Raw genomic sequence first — 23,231 nt, forward strand, 5'->3', positions numbered from 1 at the left:
CAAACTTCAGCTTCTTTATTAACAATGATGCATTTCTCCACATCGCAAAATTGTCCCAATTCAATTCGATTCTCCTCTACTTGTCTGTACGTGGTTTGAACTAAAAAACACAGAAAAAAGAGGACAAAAGAAAAAATAATCTTAAAACCATGTTTCTCATAAATAAGAGTCATTTTCAAGGACAGCTTTCATAGGATTTGACTCCACTAACCACTATTCCCACCAATGGCATGTGCATGATGTGATAGGTATCCACTTTATGTGCATGTCATCCATGTGTATGGCCCATAAAAGAAAAAAAGGGGCAAGGAAAAATTGCACTATGAAATCTCTATGTGATTGAGATGGGGCTCCCCCTTTATGGGACATACATCATGACACTTGTATCATGCATTGTCTCTCTTCTCCTTGGCATACCCGGTCCCCCCCCCCCTCCCATCTATTGTTAAAATGGAAATTAAGAACGATAATATAATTAAATATGTAGATATCAAGATTCGTAAGATGGTCACACAAGAAATCTACTTCACAATTTACATGATGGATACAATTGAATTTCATTGTAAAATACTCCATCTGTCTCACGTTACTTGAGGCGTTTCTTTTCGCCACGAGATTTAAGAAAGTTGTGTTTAGTATAAATAAAGTAGAAGAGATAATAAAGTAAGAGATAGGAGAGAGAGTAAAGTAAAAGAATGAATAAAGTAGATGTAATTAGATGTTTTGTTTTTAACCAAAAAAAATGACTCAAGTAACTTGGGACAATTCAAAATAGAATATGACTCAGAGTATTTTATTTTTTGATAAGTCTACTCACTTTATCTATTTATATGAAAAAGGCGATATACTTTTCTAAATATTTGAGAAGAGGAAATTATAAAATGTTTTATGTAGGTTTAAAGGCTTGAATTGGCCTTTGAGAATAGGCCATAGCCCAATAGTATTGAATCTTACACACTTATTGGACTGAAAAAATATACGAGCCCAATAGCTAACATTTCATAGTAGTCTTGAATCTTACACACTTATTGGACTGAGAAAAATACTGGCCCAATATAGCTAACAATTAAGGACAAAATGTTTTGAATCTTCAATTATTTTTGGAAACTCGAAAGGCTCAATATTTAGACGAAATTTTTCCTTTTATGTTTAATTAAGCCGAAAGCTTTAAGTTAGAGTGTCCACAGTGGTGCGGAACAACCACGGCACAGCCACAAAAATACTTCCACACCCACAAAAACTTGTCCAGTTCAATAACAGCCACGCCACCGCCACAAAACACATTATTTAATCAATTGTTGGTATATTTTAATTAGATTGGAATAAAAATGAGAGAAGGAGGTGTATCCGGCAGTTGTCCGCCGCACCGCCACCACTGTGGACACTCTTAGAGCATCAGCAATAGCGGACGTCCCGCAACGACGACCGGACTGCGCCGCCACCACTGTGGACACTCTTAGAGCATCAGCAATAGCGGATGTCCCGGCGGATGTCGGACCGGCGTGCCGGTCGTCCATGTGGGACGTCCGCTATTGGGTCTGGAGAGGCGGACGCCGACGTCCCCAGCAGACGTGAGGTATCCGCGGACGTCCAGATTTTTGATATTTTTTTAAAACTCTATATATACGGCTCGTTGAACTTCATTTCATTCGCACCACTTGTATTAACGAGTTTCTCTCTCTACTTTCATTGCTTTTGAAGATAAATGGAGCACGACAGTGATTCTCCCACCACGAGCAAGTCACAAACGCAGACGTTTCCCGTTGGAAGTGAGGGAAACGCCGACGGAACTGCAGGGATGTCCAGGATGATGCCCGGAATGGCGCCGATGATGCCCCAACCCCAAATGGCGGGGATGATGCCCGGGTACTACAATATGTACCCTTGGTGTGCAGGGATGGGTGGGATGATGCTCCAAATGCCCGGGGTGAGTGCCGCGATGACCGGGATGACGCCCTAGATGATGGGGGGAATGATGCCCACAATGGCAGCCGGAATGGGGGAAATGATGCCAGGGATGGGCTGGATGATGATGCCCAGTATGATGCAAGGCATGTCTGCCGCTACGGGGGGTAGCAGAGTGGGGGTCCCCCAATCTCTGGGGACAATGTGTATCGCCCCTACATGGATTTATTGTGTAGCGATTCCCAGAGTACTCCTCTGAAGACTCAGTTCACTGGCATTGAGACTTTCTCTTTTGAGGAGTTGGAGATATCTGCGATCAGGGATTCTCCCACTGAGATACCACCGGTGGTAGGGAAGGGCAAAGGGAAGGGCAAAGGGAAGGGCAAAGGGAAGGGCAAGGGCACTACCTCGTCCTCGCGTGCGGGGGACGGGGGAGGGGGGGAAGAGGAGGCCAGAGAGGGAAAGAGGACCGTCTGGAGCGAGGAGGAGTGCGTCGCGCTGGCAAAGGCCTGGGTCGGTGTAGTCGAGGATCCCTACATTAGGGCTAACCAGCATATCGACAGAATGTGGTGGCGCATTAGCCATAGCTACCTCAAATTCAAACCGCCAGGTGGGAAGCCTCACGATGGAGAGCAATGCCGGAAACAGTGGGAGCGGCTGAGGAGGGCACTTCGCCGATTTGCCGGCATCTACGAAAACAACGTCCGCACGGCAACCAGCGGCATGTCCATGGAGGATGTGAAGACTTTGTCCATGCAGCAGTACCCTGACAAGTCGAAGAAGTTCAGCGTCTTCAATTATTTGGAGGTCTATCTTGTGGTGCAGAATTCCGCCAAGTTTTGTGCGGGTGTTGAAGCTGGCTGGCCGAAGAGGATGAAGCTCAACTCCTCCGGCGAGTACAACAGCAGTGCCGGTTCCCACGACCTCCCCGACGCCGCTGCAGAGATCCTGACCCCTCAATCGTCTTCCCCCCGCCGTCACCCGGTTGGGCAAAAAAACCGCGATGTGGATGGCTAGGGGAAGCGCCAGCGGGTCCCACGAGGTCCAATCGGCAGCTGCTACCCAGCTCAATCCCGTGCTCACTCTCGCCCGCATGCAGCAGCACCAGAGCCTGCTAGACACCATAGAAAAGTGGCGGGATGCGAATGACCCCTTATACAAGTTGATGATGAAGGATGCCATCGACAGTATGAGGCGCGATTTGGGGATCCACCCCTGCCCGGGAGTAACGCCAAGAGTGGCCACGGGGACGACGAGGAGTGAGACGGTGGTCGCGTTTGTCAAAGCTTTGGGTTGTATAGTTTTTGTTTAACTATGTATTCTTTTTTAAAATAATTATGAATGTTTTTTACTATTTAAATAAAATCGTTGCATTTTCCCAGTATTCGTGTCGAAATTTTAATTTCGTAAATTGCATATTTGTGAATGTGTGAATTTTTATTATTGTGGATGTCCGCTGTGTTAGGATCGTCGACTGCAACATTAGTTTGATATTGTCCGCTTTGGGTCTAGCCCGCACGGATTTGTTTTTGGGTCACTCCCAAAAGGCCTCAAACTAATTGGGTTGGACAGGAATTATATACACCTTCCAACTTCCCTCACTCATCCGATGTGGGACGGGTTTGTAACTCAACACGCTGGGATGTCCGTTATTATGCAATTGGATGTCCTTATGACATGGCAGTGCAGTGAGATGTACTTATGACGTGGCAGGAAGTGTTTTTGGGATATTTGCTGGGACATTCGCCCCTACCGTGGATGCTCTTAGAAACCCCAATATAAAAGTCGACGTGGAACTTTGTTTAGAAGTTTTACATATTGGTAAATGACACTTTTACGAATGTGGCTATAAAACATTAAAAATATTATTTATACTCGAAGTGTATCATATCGTAGTAGTAATTTTTTTTCTGCTACCGACATTATTTTTTGGAATTAAATCAAAAAATTATTTATATGTTTGACTTTTGAGTGCTCAAACTAGTTCGCGAAAGTTCAGGGAAAGATAAAATTAATCCTCCCAAACAAAAGAAAGACTGATGCATGAATGTAATTAAATGGAAAATAGTTTCTAATACATATAAATATAAGTTACTCCATATAACATTATAATGAATATCGAGATTCTATTATTCAGTAGGTCACTATGAAAATATTAATATCGAATGCGATGTGATGCACATGAATGATGTATTATTAAATCATCATTATAAGATTAGTTTGTTAATATTTCCAAGCAGCGAAAATGGTGTGCGGTGGAATAATTAGAGGAACATGTAGGGCTAGATTTCCACGCACCAAATTTTAAAACTCTTTTTTTGGCCAATTTTTTATACATATCTTTCGTATATTAGGCTATATTTTTATGTCTATTACTGCTAGCAAGCAATCGAATTTAATTTTTATGAGATGTCAGATTATAAATTTTTTTATATTAAGGAATCACTTATTATACAAGTGAAGCAACTTAATTTTCGTAAATTTTTTCCCATATTTAAAAGTTTTAATCCGACTATGGTGAGATCTCTAGCTCATTCATTGTACACCAACTAGCTGTTGGTGTGTGTTCTGATCTAAGATCCCAGAAATTAAATGCCAAAACTATTTTTTTCCTGATCACCCACATATATAAGTTCCTTAATTTGAATTCAATAAGTAGGGTAGATAGATAAACATAACACGGTATGATCATATATTTTAGGTCATTTTTGGTCATATAACTCTAAATAGATAAGTTATTTATCCCGTCAAACTGCGGATAAAATATAAAACGGATCAACTTCCCAACTCATCTTATTTCTCAATATTTAAATAAGCAATGTGTAAAAACTGTTTCTACATCTACAGTAACTTTTTGCAAAACACCTAAAAAAGTAGTCTAGAATTTAATATTAAGTATAACAGATAGATGTTTTGAATCCAATTTCTCCTTAGAGCATCAGCAATGGAGGCGTCAAAACCGCGACGTCGATTTTTCGCCGACGCTGGTTCTGACGCCGAACCATTGCGACCGGCGTCGGCGAAATCGGCGTCAATTTCGGCATACCCATGCCGATTCGTGTGGTGATGCCGGTTCTAACGCCGATCCTCACGGCGCCATTGTAGGCCCCGGATCGGCGTCAGAATTACATTTTTTTTTCCAAAACACTATATATACGTGCTTTGGACGTCATTTTCATTCGCACCACTTGTTTTAACGAGTACTCTCTCTATCTTTCTTTCTGTACAAGATCAATTTAAGAAATGAGTAATGCCGGTGGTAGTGGTGGTGGTAGTGATGGGGACGCTGATGAGTATGAGCGTATGTTGAACTAAGAGCTAGATGCCTATACGAGTCGTGAGGTTGATCGATGGATGCAGAGTTATATGCAGCCGCCGGTACCTCGCCCACGACCAGTTGTCCGCCGTCGACAAGTGGTTGATCGTGATCTTGTAGCTGCACATCAGCGCCTGTTCACAGATTACTTCGCAGAGGAGCCACGTTTTAACGCCAACCATTTCAGGCGTCGTTTTAGGATGAGGCGGGACTTGTTTATGCGTATTGTTAACGGTTTGAAGCAGCGATATCTGTATTTCCGCTTCAGGCACGATGCGGCTGGCAAACCCGGCCACACCCCTATTCAAAAGTGCACTGCGGCAATCAGGCAGTTGGCCTACGGCACTTCGGCAGACATGTGGGACGAATACCTCCACATCGGTGAGACGACTGCCCTCGAATGTATGAAGTATTTCTGTCAGGGCGTGATTGAAGTATTCGGTGATCAATATCTCCGAAAGCCTACCCCCGAAGATTGCCAGGATCTGTTGCGGATGCACGGGGAGCACCATGGGTTCCTAGGAATGTTAGGCAGCATAGATTGTATGCATTGGGAGTGGAAGAACTGTCCCGCTGCCTGGAAGGGGTTCTACACGACCGGCTACAAGGGAAAGAATCCAACGATGATCCTCGAGGCCGTAGCTGATTACCGGCTGTGGATTTGGCATGCGTATTTTGGGATAGCCGGTTTGAACAACGACCTAAACGTCCTCAACTCGTCGCCCCTTTTCAACGAGCAGTGCCAGGGCGTCGGTCCGGCCATCAGTTTTGTCGACGACGGCAACTAGCATGATATGGGCTACTACTTGGCGGATGGGATATACCCTAGGTGGCCCGTCTTTGTGAAGAAGATCCGGTGCGCATCAGATGCGAAGAAGGCCTACTTTGCGACGCGGCAGGAGTCGGCGCGAAAGGACGTGGAGCGCGCATTTGGTGTGCTTCAGGCGCGATGGGCTGCAGTTAAGGGACCAACGCGTTTGTGGCATGTCGACTGCATTGCTGATATAATGTACGCCTGTATTATCATGCAAAACATGATTGTCGAAGATGAAGGTGTACAACTGACTGATTGGGCCAATGACGATGATGAAGGCGGTCCAAGCCACGGCGTCGCCGCCGCCAACGTACGAGGTGGGGTACCTCACGATGAAGAAGCCCTCCTCCAAGCACATGCCGACATGCGTCAAACGGAGGCTCATATTCGACTCCAAAAGGATTTAATTGAAGAGTTGTGGGCGCGGAGGATTGGAAGGCATTAGTTTTTATTTAGATTTATTTAATTTTTTTAAATGTATTTTTTTAAATTATTGTACTTTTTGAAATTTTAATAGTATTATTCAATTTTCCTGTATTTATCTCGTAAATTAAATTCCGTATGTTGCTACAATTGTAAATTAAATTTATATAATTGTTATTAGTGATGTGGATAGGCTATGTGAGGGCTATTTGATGTCCAGTTGCATGTCCAGATGATGTGGCAGGAGGATTTTAGTGCTGGATGATGTGACAGTGGGAAGACTATGTGAGGGCTATGGGAGGTCCTAGACCATTGTGGATGCTCTTAAAAAAAACTGTACGTACAAGTTTCATGTCTCTTTCTTCTTACATAGACATTCATTTTTCCAACAATATGTTCCTACACAAAAGGCAAGTATTTTTGTTTAAAACTTTTTTTCCAATCTACTTTTTTTCAAAATGAAAAAAAGAAAGAAAAGAAAAGAAAAGTGGAAGAATAGACATAGAGACAGAATGGTGGAGTATTTCTGCAAACAAGAATTCAACATAGGCCGAGATAATCACGGCAACCCATGATAGACTTAAAAGTTGAAAACCAAACTCATGTGGTAATTTGTGGGAAAAGGCACTAAAACATGGGAAAAAACTGCAAGAGTCAAACATATCTCCCGCCTAAATTCATGGGATTCAAACATGGCTCTAGTTTCATTAATTTTCCAGCTTTGGTAAGTGTTCAAGATTTATTATATACTATATATATATATACAAGCTTGATCCAATTCATTAGGCCATCCACAATAGGAATAGCCCAACAATAGCCCAGCAATAGCCCAGCCATAGCCTAGCCACTGCCACATCATCAGCACTAAAAATCCTCCTGCCACATCATAAATAGCCCAGCCATAGCCTAGCCACATCATAAATAGCCCAGCCACATCAATAGCCACATCACTAATAACAATTATATAAAATGACATAATTAACAATCACACAATATACGGAATTTAATTTACGAGACATATACGGGAAACATTAATAATACTATCCACATCACTATTAACAAATATATACAAAATGAAATAATTAACAATCACACAATATACGGAATTAAATTTACGCCACAAAAACGAGAAAATTCACTAATATTAATAAAATTTAAAAAGTACATTAATTAAAAAAAATTACATAATTAAAAAAAAAAACTAACGTCGTGCAGTCCTCAACGCCCATAACTCTTCAATTAAATCCTTTTGGAGTCGAATATGAGCCTCCGTTTGGCGCATGTCGGCATGTGCTTGGAGGCGGCCGTCTTCATCGTAGGGTACCCCACTCCGTACGTTAGGGGCGGCTACGCCGTGGCTTGGACCAGCTTCATTATCGTCGTTGGCCCAATCATTCAGTTGTCCACCTTCATCTTCGACAATCATGTTGTGCATGATTATACAGGCATACATTATATCAGCAATGCAGTCGACGTGCCACAAACGCGTTGGCCCCTTAACTGCCGCCCATCGAGCCTGGAGCACACCAAATGCGCGTTCCACGTCCTTGCGCGCTGACTCCTGCCGTGCCGCAAAGTAGGCCTTCTTCTCATCTCCTGGGCATCGGATCGTCTTCACAAAGACGGGCCACCTAGGGTATATCCCATCCGCCAAGTAGTAGCCCATATCATGTTGGTTGTCGTTGGCGACAAAACTGATGGCTGGACCGACACCCTGACACTGCTCGTTGAAAAGTGGTGACGAATTGAGGACGTTGAGGTCGTTGTTCGAACCAGCTATCCCAAAATACGCATGCCAAATCCACAGCCGGTAATCAGCTACGGCCTCGAGGATCATCGTGGGATTCTTTTCCTTGTAGCCGGTAGTGTACATCCCCTTCCAGGCGGCGGGGCAGTTCTTCCACTCCCAATGCATACAATCTATGCTGCCTAACATCCCTGGGAACCCATGCTGTTCCCCGTGCATCCGCAGCAAATCCCGGCAGTCATCGGTGGTAGGGCTTCGAAGGTACTGATCACCGAATATTTCAATCACGCCCTGACAGAAATACTTCATACCCTCCAGGGCAGTCGTCTCACCGATGTGGAGGTACTCGTCTCACCGATGTGGAGGTACTCGTCCCACATGTCTGCAGCGCCTCCGTAGGCCAACTGCCAGATTGCCGCAGCGCACTTTTGAATAGGAGTGTGGCCGGGTCTGCCAGACGCATCGTGCCTAAAGCGGAAATACAGATATCGTTGCTCCAATCCGTTAACAATACGCATAAACAGGGACCTGCGCATCCTAAAACGGCGCCTGAAAAGGTTGGCGTTGAACCGCGGCTCCTGTGCGAAGTAGTCTTCGTATAGGCGCTGATGTGCAGCTACGTGATCACGATCAATCACCGCTCGGCGGTGTACCACTGGTCGAGGTCGAGGTACCGCCGGCTGCAAGGCCCTCTGCATCCATTGATCAATCTCACGGTTCGTATAGGTCTCTAGCGCTTCGTTCATTATACGCTCGTACTCCTCAGCATCCCCACCACTCCCACCACTACCACCGGTGTTACTCATTTCTAGGTGTTGATCTTGTACAGAAATTAAGATAGAGAGAGTACTCGTTAATACAAGTGGTGCGAATGAAAATGACAGGCAAGTCGCGTATATATAGTGTTTCGGAATAAAAAATAAAAATAAAAATTCGCGCTAGGCGGTGCGCTAGGCGATCCGGACGCTGCAATAGCGCCTAGCGGATTGCCTAGCGCACTGCCTAGCGCCGCGGAACCGCCGAGCGCTAGGCGGTATTTTATCGCGAAATCCGCTAGGCGGTTGCAATAGATCGCCTAGCGCACCGCCTAGCGCCGACGCTCGGCTAGGCGCTATTGTGGATGCTCTTAAGACTAAGCTCATTTGTTTTCTTGATAGCTCTAATGGCCTATCCTACTCTTTTGTCCCTAGCCCTATTCATCCTATGCAACACCCTAGCTTTTGCTAAAGAAGCTCCTCAACATCTTGATGGTATGACATAAGCCCACAACTTAATGTTAGTTATTTCCATTATTAGTTTCAATTTAGTTTCAAGCTATTCTTCTACTAATGTTATTTGTTATTTCAAATGTTTCTATCACACCAGGACTACTACCAAATGGAGAGTTTGAAGTAGGGCCAAAGGGCAGCGCAGCTGAATAAAACAGTGATAATTGGGAAGTAATGGGTTATCTCCGGCCTAGTTGAGTACATCCATGGTGGGCCTCAGCCAGGCGGGTTCTACTTCGCCGTCCCACGTGGGTGAGGCTTCGGTAACACAGTACGTCAGGAATCTGAAGCCAGGCGCAAGCTACACGCTCACATTCGGGTTGCCGTCGCCGGGCTGTACAGCACCGACGGAGGGGATACGTACGCGCGAATTCCAGCGTTGTGAAGGTCACATTCCACAATCCCGGGATGCAAGAAGATCCAACCTGTGGACCTCTCCTCGACTCCATCGCTATCAAGGAAAAGCTGCCCCTGAAATTGACACCAGGTAAGTATTCAAACTTCATTTTCTTAGCTACTCTGACTCACGAGGAACAAACATCTAAACAACACAAATAACTGACTCGATAAATAATTCCCAGGGAATTTGGTGAAGAATGGAGGCTTCGAGACAGGCCCCCACGTCTTCAAGAACTACTCCACCGGCATCCTCATCCTCCCCATGCGCCAGGACCTGTGCTCACCGATCCCCGGATGGATCGTCGAGTCACTCAAACCTGTCAAATACATTGACTCAAAGCACTTCAACGTCCCATCGGGACTTGCAGCAATTGAGTTTGTGGGAGGCAGAGAAACAGCAATCGCACAAATTATTAGAACAGTTGAAAAGAAATGGTACGAACTAACATTCACCGTTGGCGATGCTAATAATGGATGCCACGGGACGATGACCGTGGAAGCTTTTGCAGGCGGCAAAAGTATAAGTGTTCCGTTCACATCTCAGGGAAAAGGGTGGTTCAAGAATGCAAGCCTTAGGTTTGAAGCAGTTTCAAACAGGACTAGGATTAGATTCTGGAATCCATTTTATCATACTAAGATTTATGATTTTGGTCATATGTGTGGCCCTGTTATTGATAATGTAAAAGTTGTTCCAGTTGCTTAACTTAGCAAGGGTTCTAAGAGTGACGAACTACCCAAAACAGCAGTATTTACATACCTGAATTCTATAAGGTGCGGCGGTCCGCCACAAAATAGTGGCGAGCAGATTTACCCTAATTTCCTCTCCAAGATTTACCATATTTTGCAACCCTTTTCCTTATTTGAGAGGGACAATTTTTCCCCTATAAATACCACTCAAGCTTCTTTAGTAGTATCCTCTTTTTGCAACATATTTTCTAGAGATTAAAAGTTAGAGTGCTTCATTGTGCAAGGAGTTGAAGAAGGATTGAAGAGCATCAAAGCTACAAGGATTCAACCTTTGAGTTTTATTTGCTTTAGTTTTATGTTCCAATTGTTTTACCTTCAATCTATGTCTTTAGATTATTACATCATGTGTAACTAAATTCATAGGATTCTAGGGATGTGTTAGTAACGACTTTGATTATACAATTCATTTTCTATTTAATATCTGTTTTATTTTTACTTTGTTTCTTCTCTAAGTGAATAATGACGCTTCATGATTGAGTGACATAATCTTGGATGATTTAATATAACTTGCTACATAATCGTGAGAGGAGGTTGGCGAGTTAGATCCACTTAGTAGACACTACAATTAGTTTCCTTTAAAACGGCACTGTTAATTGAGAGTGAGGACCTTTCTAGGGTCTTAGGAGCTTTTAGGAGTTACATATTTAAGATTGACAACCCTAAAGTTAGTAATCAACGTTTGTATCGTATGGGCATAAACTAGGTGACTCGTCCTATTAAAGTAAGAACTGTGCTAAGGTATTGTAGTTGGAACTTGTATAACCATAACTGTGAACGCACATCCCTGGAATTCCCTTATCTGTATACTTTTATCTCCGTGATTTATTTGCATCTAGTTGTTTATTGCTTTCAAATTGTTCTTTGTTTTCAAAATTCTCAAAATCTTTCGGTTTTCCAAATAGTAATTGAGTTTTAGTAGGAGGTAGCCAATTCGTGATTGTTTTCCCGTGATCGATATCTGGTACTGACCTTTAGCTATACTATTCCTACTTTGTATACTTGCATGTATTTATAGTGCTAATAAAAAGTGCATCACGAACTAAAGTGCAGATTCTTTTGGGACCGATGGAGTATATTGTTGATGTCTTTCATGAAATAATATCTTATTATTTTATAAAAATATGACATTGTTCGACTCGCCGACAAGGACATCCACGTTTCTCAATTGCCACGTCAAATACAATTTTATCGAAAAAGTCATCATAGAATAGTTGCAAAGAAATCCAACTTTATTCTTTTGTTGATTATCCCATAATTTGATTAAACTTCTTAATTTTTTTGACAATTTTCCCTCTATTATATTTAAGTCAATGCTATTGAGAAATAAGTCTATTATTAACATCATGCATGCAAGCAAACAAACAAATTAAAAATACACAATTAAATCGCGTCCATCCTGCAGGTCTCGAGTTCGAACCCTGGGTGGCGTAATTTGTCTTTCCTCCTTGTTATAGGAGTTGATTTGTAATTTCCTCCTTCATATATATGATATAAATATATGAAGTTAATTTAAAAAAAAAAAAAAATTAGCGTTGCCTATAATGACATGCAATTAAATACTACATTGTTTCAATACATACACACTTATATTTATTTTCTACATTCTCTCTCACCAAAAACAGAAATAATTAAAAATAGCAAAATTCACTAACAATGTGAGTTTGCAATGTTAAATATGTTATGCATGGGCTGTATGGGCCACAAACCACATGAATGCAGAAGCCGGCAGACAAAAAAGGCGAACAAATATCTGTTCATCTATCATTAAAGTCCGAACAAAATATATGTTCATTAAAATTATCTTAAAAAGGCGAACCCGATAAATATAAGAAAAGGTTTTAATGACCGAATAATTCAATCATAATATTCTTATTCTAAACCAAGTCATTTGTTTAAACCAATATTAGACTTTAGTATTCAATTTATTCTCCAAAACGTTTCCAGTTAATGTATTATATTGAGTTCGACTTGTTTGGCTGAGTTATTTATTGAATTAGTATTATCATGTAACAATTCATTATTATTAGTAAGTAAAGGAATTGTATCACTCTGCCTCATATGTCTGCACATACACATTTTACATTTCATAAATTACGACAAAGATCATAAACTAAATATACAAAATTACCTACAAATCAAAAACAGTATGTATTATCTTACATTTATTCCCCTCTTTGATTTTAAAGGAGAAAATAAGAGCATCTCCAATGGCGGACGTCCGGTCGGACATCCGCGACGGGCGACCGGGACGTCCGCCATTGTAGCGTTTCAACTCGGATACGGACGTCCCGTAAGGACGTCGGATGTCCTCGGACGTGCGGGCGACGGACGGGCGGGCGGACGTCCGCCATTGTGGCGTGGGTCGGACGTCCGGTATATTAAATTTTTTTTAAAACTCTATATATATGGCTCGTTGAACTTCATTTCATTCGCACCACTTGTGTTAACAAGTTTCTCTCTCTACATCTCTATTTTCAAGTATATCTACAATGGCTAGTGACAGTGATAGCGAGGATGAATTGAAGGTCGCTGTGGAAGGTGCGATAGATAGGCTGCTACACCAGAGTGAGCAGCGGCGGCAGCAGGCGGCAGTACATCGGCCGATCCGTCGTCGAACTATAATACCCCGTGACCACATTGCTGCACATATTCGGTTGTATCAGGACTACTTCGCTCCGCAGCCGCGTTTTGGGGATGCCTTATTCCGGCGACGTTTTAGGATGCATCGTCCGCTGTTTATGCATATCGTGGGTGCTTTAGAGAGAAGATACCTGTATTTTAGGATCAGGGAGGATGCAGCTGGCAAACCCGGACTCACGCCCTTACAGAAGTGCACTGTCGCAATCAGACAACTGACGTACGGAGGCGCGGCCGACATGTTCGACGAGTACCTCCACATTGGCGATTCGATAGCAGTCGAGTGTCCGCAGAATTTTTGCGCGGGCGTGAGAGCGATATTCGGTGAGCGGTATCTTCGGAGTCCGAGCCCCGAAGACTGCCAGAGGCTGATAGATATGCATGGGTCGGTGCACGGGTTCCCTGGGATGTTGGGCAGCATAGATTGTATGCATTGGGAGTGGAAGAACTGTCCCGCCGCCTGGAAGGGGATGTACACTACTGGCTTCAAAGCTAAACATCCCACGATGATCCTTGAAGCTGTAGCTGACTACCGGCTGTGGATATGACATGCTTATTTTGGAGTCGCCGGGTCGAACAACGACATCAACGTTCTCCAGTCGTCGCCCCTGTTCAATGCTCAGTGCAATAGCGTTGGTCCCACCATCAGTTTCGTCGCCAACGGCAACCAGTACAATATGGGATACTATTTGGCAGATGGGATATACCCAAACTGGCCCGTCTTTGTGAAGACAATCAAGCATCCGCTCGAACAAAAGAAGTCATACTTTGCGAGCCGTCAGGAAGCAGCACGCAAGGATGTGGAGCGGGCATTTGGTGTACTCCAGAGTCGATGGGCGGTAGTCAAGGGTCCTGCACGGCAGTGGTATATTCCCAACATCGGCGATGTCATGTACGCATGTATCATAATGCACAACATGATTATCGAAAATGAAGCTGCGAAACTGACTCAGTGGACCAATGAAGATGATACGGGTGCAGGTCCAAGTCACGGCGTGGCCACCGCGAATGTGAATATGGGGGTACCTCATGGAGAGGTCTAGCGGATGCGTGCATTTGCCGACATACGGTAAACAGATGCCCATGTTCAACTTCAGAATGATATTATCGAAGAGGTTTGGACGCGGAAGGGTTGATGTTAGTACTTTTTTTTTTGTTTTATTACTATGTAATTTTTTTTTTCAAATCATGTATGTTTTTTTTAAATGAAGTTGTTAATTTTTCCCGTTCGTATTCGTGTTGAAATTTTATTTCCATAAACGTAAATTGTTTTTTTGTGAATTTGTGATTTTTTTTATTGCGGGAAGTCCTAGTTGGAAGGGCGATGGGAAGGGCGGATTGTGAAGGGGATGTCCTAGTGACGTGGCAGTGGGATGGGAAGTATTAGTGACGTGGCAGGAGGTGTTTTTGGGAAGTCCTAGTGGATGTCCGATTGGGACATCCGCCCACTGGAGATGCTCTAACAGATTGCTGCTTCTATTCACAATTTATGACATATTAGGGCCCGTTCGCTGTTCGCTGACCATTAGTTGGGCGTAAATAGGGTCAATTCCGAGTATTTATGTTGGTTTGGTTTTTAATAACGTTTTGCCCTATACTAACCCCCCGGCTCGCACTGTTGATGCAGCTTTTCTGGAAAAATAAATCACGGAAGGGATGTCATATTTGCCATCTGGTCCGCTACAGTTGACAAGATTTGGAAGCGAAATCACCACCGTGCCCCTGAAATATTTGAATTACCCCATTTCAGCTTTTTCCAATTTTTACTCTCTCATTTTTTGTCATTCAGCAGTACAGTGTGTTCTCTCTCTCTACTTGTTGCTTCCTTCTCGACACATCAATAATCAGCCGAAGAAGGGACCATTTCACACACCGGTAATCGTCTATGCTCGGCACCCTTTCATGTGGGCATATCGAACAGACGGCTTGCGATTTTAGGTTATAGGGTTTACACATATTGCAATTTCTTCTTCTTCTTCTTCTTCTTCCACATATATGTTTTAGTGTGTCTCACTTTCCGAAATTTTGAATACGTTTCAGATCCGTTTGGTTCTTGTAGTCTGTCGATTCGGACAACAGTTCAGGCAAAATTGAAGTAGATCCGGCAAAAAGGTATGCGGGTTTCACACGTTTGTCATTTAAGTTGTTGTGGTTTTGATTTTCCGGATAAATGTATGTGGTGAACTCACTTTGATGGGTTATAGATGTTGATTTATGTTTATGATATTTGGTCAATTTGTTGTTGGTATAGATGAGAAACTCCCGTTGTAAGTTTCAATTGCTGTGCATCCTCGTAGAGAACATAATGCAAAAGTTGCGTCTAGAAACCACAACATTAGTCCACCGATATTTGAAAAGTAAAAGTCACAGGAAGCGACTCGTTATTCTCGAGAACGCTCGGCGTTATAGTGTACTTAATAAGCTTCATATGCAAGTCAAGCGTATGGATCGGCTGGTTAATGTCACTGACTACGATTGGGTAGCTAATCTACGAATGGACCGGAACACCTTTGGCCGCCTCTGTCACCTTCTATCAAGCCGATGTGGTCTGATAATTGGAAAGTACGTTGGTGTTGAAGAACAAGTTGCAATGTCCGTGCTTGTATTGGCGCATCATCAAAAGAATCGGGTGGTGAAGTTCTAGTTTTGGAGGTCGGGATCCACCTTTTCGCATTACGTGAATAACGTGTTGGGGGTTGTACTGAGTTTACATGATATATTGTTGTCCACACCTGAGGCGGTAACGGCTGAGTATTTGGACGACCGTTGGAAATGGTTCAAGGTGTGATGTGTAATTGAGTCTAACTCATCTTCAAGGGTTTACATAACAGTGTCGGTTTACAATGTACTGAGATTTGTTTACTTTCATATGCCAGGGTTGTTTTGGGGCGCTAGATGGTACACACATTAACGTATTGGTGAGCAGTACAGACAAGCTACGTTATCGAACGTGTAAAGGTCAGATAGCAACGAATACTTTGGCAGTTTGCGATAGGGACATGCAATTTGTGTTCTTCCTACCAGGTTGGGAGGGTTCGACAGGGGATTCCCGGGTGTTGCGTGTTGTTGTAACACAACAAAGAGGGTTAAGGGTCCCGCAAGGTTGGTTATTAAGAAATTCATGGGTACAAGATCACAGTCTATCATTCTATCATTGCTTTCTAACTAAACCGTTTGCTTGTCTCAGGATGTTATTACCTCTGTGACAATGGTTACGCAAATAGTAACGGGTTTTTGACGCCGTACAAAAGTGTACGATACCACCTGAAGGAGTGAGGTCCTGGTAATGAGGCACCGCAAAACCCAAAAGAGCTATTCAACATGAGGCACACATTTGGGGACCCATACAATTCAATGAAGCATAGTGCAGAGGGTGTATGACAAAACCGTGTTCGACATTATTACCTAGGCAGATTTGGGTGATTTGGGAAGCCTTTAATAAATCTTTTGTTCGATAGATTGATGTGTTATGGAGTAATGTGATGTTCGACTACTCAACTCAAAAAGATTTACAATATCTATAGCTATGACCAAAGTGGGAGTGTGTATCGATGCATATGTTGACTATGGTGGTCACTAGTACATTTTTCATGATGGATTGTAGTAGTTAGAAGTCCATCACAAATTAAATGCTAATCCTAATGCTAATATAAATAGCACATTGGTTGGTGATCAACCCAAAGGCATTGGCTTTAACCATGCAACAATATAACTCTCTCATTGCCTTACATAATGTTCCGTTGCAATCTCAGTACTTCTACAACAGAAATCGGTCACCAAAAGTTGATGGAGTGCTCATCGATACCATGTTGCGGCTTAAGAAAGAAATCGGGTGGAAAGACGACGATTTTCCAACGAATTTGATGCATAGCGAGTACCGTCCCTAACCCAAAACATGCATTATTTAGTGTGTTAGAATATTTTATTATCATTGTATATTACAAATATTATTTGCATTAGAAAAATACTATACAAAATGACATTTTAATTAATTATGTCAAATTAATATAGTCGTACATATGTTGATATAAGTATACGTGTGTTATTTCTTTTTAAAATGTGGTTATATGTAGTGATCTTTTTTTTTTATTATTATTATTATTATTATTATTATTATTATTATATGTGTGATTCTTTTTATTGCTATATATGTACATATGGGGTACATATAATTTAGGAAATTTTTAAGTTTGATCAAATCTTAGCCGCCATAGCATTTTAATAAAACTATATATGCATGAAATAATATAATACGTGAGTGGGAGAAACAATGCTTGTATTAGGTGGACTAATTTAAAAGCTATGACTAAGCTATTTGAGGACACCTCCATATTGGAGGGAGTATAAGGAGAAAATAAGAAAAAAGAATTGGAAGGACGGAGGGAGTATAGAATCTAGAGAAAAATAAATACTATATCCTTGAGCTTATATAGTTAGGACTGAGAGTTGTGAACGAGGAGACAGAATAAGAGGTTTGGTTAGACTCTTTCTCATATTTATGTATAAATCATACTTTTAAATCTTACATACGTTATATGATTAATTGATATCTGTTGTCTTGGATTGAATATTTGGATTATATGACGTGAACCTAATATAGGTATGTATTATTTGATATTGATGGTGTAATATGATGTGGATATGTGATTTGTGCTATTGATATGTTTATCTATAGCATTGGAATTATTTGATGGAATATATGTATAAGTAATTGTTACAATGGATATGTTTGACGTATTGCATTGGAATTATTCGAATCATGAGATTAAAAAGGATATGTGACGGTCTTGCCCTGGAACTAATATACAATGGCAAAAGACGTACGGGTCATATACAATGATAATGGACCTACGGGTCAAAGAAAATATGCAAAGAGGGACCTTCGTAGAAAGGTCAAATCAAAGAGGGACCTTCGTGGAAAGGTCGAAATGCAAAGAGGGGCCTTCGTGGAAAGGTCAAATAAATAAAAGGGACCTACGGGTTGTATACAATGGAAATCCCAGACAGATACCAGGCTTGAACCGTCACATAATAATAAAAATGATCATAAAGATATGCATATGTATATGAAAGTATTTATGATATTTTATGTTTCTGGATATATGTGTTGGATAGAGAATATGTTCGTGTTGGCATTTTATTTCTTGACTCAAATTTGTGTTTATTTTAGTATGTATATACATCAAAAGGGTTGGGGTGTGACATAGCATTTCTCGGGAGATTCATGATAAGTGTGGATTGGCATTTACGGGTGCGTCACTCGTCATTCGCATTTGTTTCCTGTCCGTCCGACGTCGAACCTTCTACGAGATCATATCCGCAAGAGGTACCTACTGGAACAGGGTTGAGAACTTTGTGATTGCCGCCGACGCCGTTTGGGTTAAGATCATTGAGGTGCTAGCAAATCCCTAAACTGTACGTTTAATTTTTTTTTCTCTTCTTCGACAACGATATTAAATACTGCACCGTGTTGGAATTGTAGAACAACCCCTTTGCAGCGGCGTACTACTATCACGGGGAGGCCGAATATTACCGTCTCGGTAAGCTGTTCGGTGATGGGGAGGAAAGGGAGTCGCTGACGGTAAGTGTGCTAGAGATATCAAGTTCGGATGACGACATGGAAGTGGATGTCGACGAAGACGAGGTAAACTCTCCAGTTTTACCCCCAAACTAGGCGTGCGTCGCAAACTTTTTGTCGAGGAAGACGACGTCAATCCTTCTAAAGGGGCCTCCACTAATGAGCCTAGGACGAACTTCAACGACATTGTGGAAGGTAGAAACATCTAGACAAGGTTTGAAAGGGAACGACCTAACCCATGCACCCGCGCTCAGAACAATGTACTTCAGGGTTTAAAGCATCTATCTCCGTTCGCAAGTTCGTGCGCATCGAACTCGCCTTATAGCTAGGAGTTTGATCCCGCAAAATATGGGGACCGTAAGTGACTTGCACATTGTTGGTTCCAACTCGGTTTAGGGTTTGTTTGTGATCGCTGTTGCTACATGCTACAATCCGTAGGGTTGGTTTATTTTGGTCGTTATCGGAATTATGGTAGTTATTCTAATTAGGGTCGGGTGGTTAGAAGTCACGATCGTTTTGAACATGTATGTTTCTCTATCGATGTGTATGTCTTTACTGCAGTTTTTGTATGGTAAGTTACTCTATCGTTATTGCATATTTGCATTTGTGACATTAATGTACTCCATAACCTTGCCATTTATATTTGAAAATTAGGCTGGGAGTAACCATACATAATCCTAACATACATTACCCATTCTTGTTCAACTGAAACACGCCTAAACCATAACAACCACATGCAAAACGACCTTAACGTCAACAAAAGAAAACAAACTAACAACATCAATAATTGTAGACAACAAAAACAGCTTCAAATTGTAGTCAGTCAACCCTCTTCCAATAAAGTTAGAAGATACCCAAGCCGATCTGGTGGCGGCATTCCTATGAACACCTCAAGCCTCTGCGGTTTATCACCTAATATATTGCATAGTCGGTACTTCTGAGCTATGGTGAGTCCGTCTACCTCACCAAGCTTCTGAAACAGCGCTTGTCGGGCATGTCTAAGATCAAAATCGTACCCAATTTTCGACGAGAGAACTTCCAACCGTTAATTTGTCTCAGCATGTAAGTTGGCCAGAAAATCCATAAGCAATTCGTCTGAACTGCCTGCCTTACGCTTTTCACCCCCTGATTTGGCATTCACAGGCTGCTTGTAGCTTGTTCCCGAAATGATGTGATCGGCTATATTTTCCTCTTCGGGTGCTTCCGGATCAGTGAATGGGACTAAAACGAAGGGTGGATGCGAGTCACTCTCGTCACACTGACTACCTCCACCACCCGAAACGCGAAGTCGCGCAGCAGCTACGGAAATGTTCTCGGCACAGCCACCAATTGCGCGATCTTTTCCGAATATGATTTTCCAAGTCTCCCACAAAGGCCACGACTTATGGCGAATGAATTTCGCTTTCGGATCAACCTTTAAAACCCAAAAGAAGTCAAGAATGGGATATTACACAAATACAGTATACACAATGATATATGGTATGGTATCACCTTAACAACATGCTCCCACTGTTCATCATCGATGTAATTTTGTAATCTCCGTTCGAACTAAACCCTACACCGGCTCTATCCAAAATATTGCGCAAATTGGTGTAGCTTGTTTTCCATGCAGTAATTTTGGATATGACATGCGGCGTACCTTTGATGTCGGACGTCAAAATTCTTGGCGGATACTGTCCTCGCACTTCTGAAGGTAGCCGGTCCGAAACCCGTTGTCTGATTTCCAGCCCAGAGCAACCAGTTCGACCAAGGTCGCTGCCAAGATTTCTTCCTCGCGGTGGGACCAAAGCCGTCGAGTACGGTCCCCCTTTTTATACTTGCGACTGGGTTTCTCAGGAGGCACACCTGAATACAATTTGCTAGACGCGTTAACGATCCCAGAGCACAAGACTAAAAAATTTAAAATATGGAGGTCAATCCATAGGTACTTACCAGAAGGACCACCCCCTCCAAACGCTACGGCGGCCGATCCTCCCACGACATTCGACATATTAAGCTGCAAAACACAACGTCAAAATTAGAATGAGCCTTGTATGAACGGAGTACGAATTTATGGCTAATAGTTGCAACGAATAGGTAAGGAGATCGACTTACTACACTCAAAACCGACGTACCACGCTTCATGAGAAACGTCCAGCCAGTATTTAAAGACAATGCTTTGCCGCGAAATCTTGACATTCATTTTGGAGAGCAATTCAAAATTTTCGTTTCCGTTTGCCGCTTAAAGAATGAGGGTATATTTGGAAGAGTGTTCAAACATGGAGGACAATATGGTAAAAATTAAGCCATTTCTCTCTACAGCCGACCCTTAATTATGTATAACCAAACACCAACAATTAAATAACAGTTGGTGGGGCCACCCACATTTAATTCCAGTCGATTTTAATACACGCAATATGAAATGTGGCTAAGCGAACGAGCCCTAAAGGTGTAATAAGTTGCGATCATAGTAAATGCTCGCAGATTATGTAGCCACGCTTTAAAAATGCAAAAAAAAAATGATAAAAATATAAAGATAATTTTTTTTTGGAAAAGTAATGAAAGTTGGTTAGATTATGGTTAGTCTATCAATTTTAAAAATCAGCCAAACGTTATTATGTATGGATATATTGGCATTAATCAATCGGCTAAAATTCAACTACTTAAGTGAAATATGGTGTTAATATTTTTCAACTAAATAACGTCATTTTCTTTATAAATAAACAACATCTTTTAGAGCACCCACAATGGGGCGCCTGATGGCACGCCCAATGCGTGCCATCGTCCTCAGGCGGGCCCGATGGCTCCATTGTGGGTGCCCGAACGATGGCACGCCCTACGCCCACGCCCTAAGCTTCGGGCGCGGAAGAAGAGCGGACGATAGGCCATCGTCTGCGCCATCGGGTACCATTGTGGGCTCCGCAGACAATAGGCACGGACGATGGCACGCATTTTTGAATTTTTTTTTTCCGAATCTTGTCTATTAAAACCTCGTTTCTCATTCACTTGTTCATACGAACATCTCGCCTCTCTCATTTCTCTCATCTCTCACATTTCTACCTCTCTTACATACCAAAATAACCACGACGACGATACCACTAGTTCCTCGGAGGAAGGTAGTCCGACCGGGGATGCCTTAGATGTAGCCGTTGAAGAGGCCATGGCGGAATGCTTAGCCGAATTGCAGCGCGAGGAGGAGGCGGCGGCGGCGGCGGAGCGGATCCACAGGCCTATTCGACGTCGGACGGTTGTCCGACATGACCACGCGGCAGCTCACCAACGTCTGGTTGCAGACTATTTTACCGAGCAACCACGGTGGGGCCTGACTGTTTTCCGCCGCCGGTTTAGAATGTCGCGTTACTTTTTTCTCAGCATTGTCCGGACGTTGGAGTCACGTGATGAATACATGACGTATAGGGAAGATGGCGTCGGCAGACCCGGCCTTACACCTTTGCAAAACTGCACGGCTGCACTCCGTCAGTTGGCCTACGGCACCACGACGGACATTTTCGACGAGTACCTCCACGTCGGAGAGACAACAGGCCGGGAGTGCCTGAAGAGATTTTGTAGGGGAATTGTGGATGCCTACGGGGACACATATTTGCGCAGGCTGACTGCTGTTGATTGTCAGGGCCTGATGAAGATGCACGAGACGGTGCACGACTTTCCTTGGATGCTAGGGAGCATCGACTGTATGCACTGGGAGTGGAAGAATTGTCCGAAGGCGTGGAGAGGCCAATTCACTAGTGGATACAAGGGCAGCCACCAGACGATGATCCTCGAAGCCGTCGCTGACTATCGGCTTTGGATCTGGCATGCTTACTTCGGTGTAGCCGGGTCAAACAACGACATCAATGTCCTCAACTCATCCACCCTCTTCACCGAGCAATGCAATGGCAACGACCCGGCCATCGAGTTCACTTCCAACAGACGCCAATACCACATGGGGTACTACTTGGCCGATGGCATATACCCACGGTGGCCTGTTTTTGTGAAGCCGATCAGCTGCCCAATTGGTGAGAAGAGGGTTTTATTTGCGCACAAGTAGAAGGCGGCGCGGAAGGATGTCAAGCGGGCATTTGGTGTGCTCCAAGCACGGTGGGCAATAGTGAAAGGGCCGGCTCGTCTCTGGTTCAAGGAAGTCATCGCCGATGTCATGTATGCGTGCATAATCATGCACAACATGATAGCCGAGCATGAAGGTGGGAGCATCACCGACTGGAACGATGATGAAGGTGCATCTAGCTCGTCCGGCACGGCGGCCGCGCCCACCGCTAGAGGATTACCGACGGGCTTCAATGAGGTTCTATCTAGACATACCTCAATGCGCAACCAACAAGACCATGCTCAGCTCATGAACGACATGATTGAAGAAGTGTGGGTCAGTAACCGCCGTCGCTGAGTTTGCGTATTTTTTT

General features: G+C 43.1%; 1 pseudogene; it reads left to right on the plus strand.

Annotated features, from left to right (window-relative positions):
• The first annotated feature begins 9,648 nt into the window (after positions 1-9,648).
• On the plus strand, positions 9,649-10,579 carry LOC121766784 (annotated as a pseudogene).
• The last annotated feature ends 12,652 nt before the right edge of the window (positions 10,580-23,231 follow it).

Source organism: Salvia splendens, chromosome 15, assembly GCF_004379255.2.
Source record: "Salvia splendens isolate huo1 chromosome 15, SspV2, whole genome shotgun sequence".
Taxonomy (NCBI): domain Eukaryota; kingdom Viridiplantae; phylum Streptophyta; class Magnoliopsida; order Lamiales; family Lamiaceae; genus Salvia; species Salvia splendens.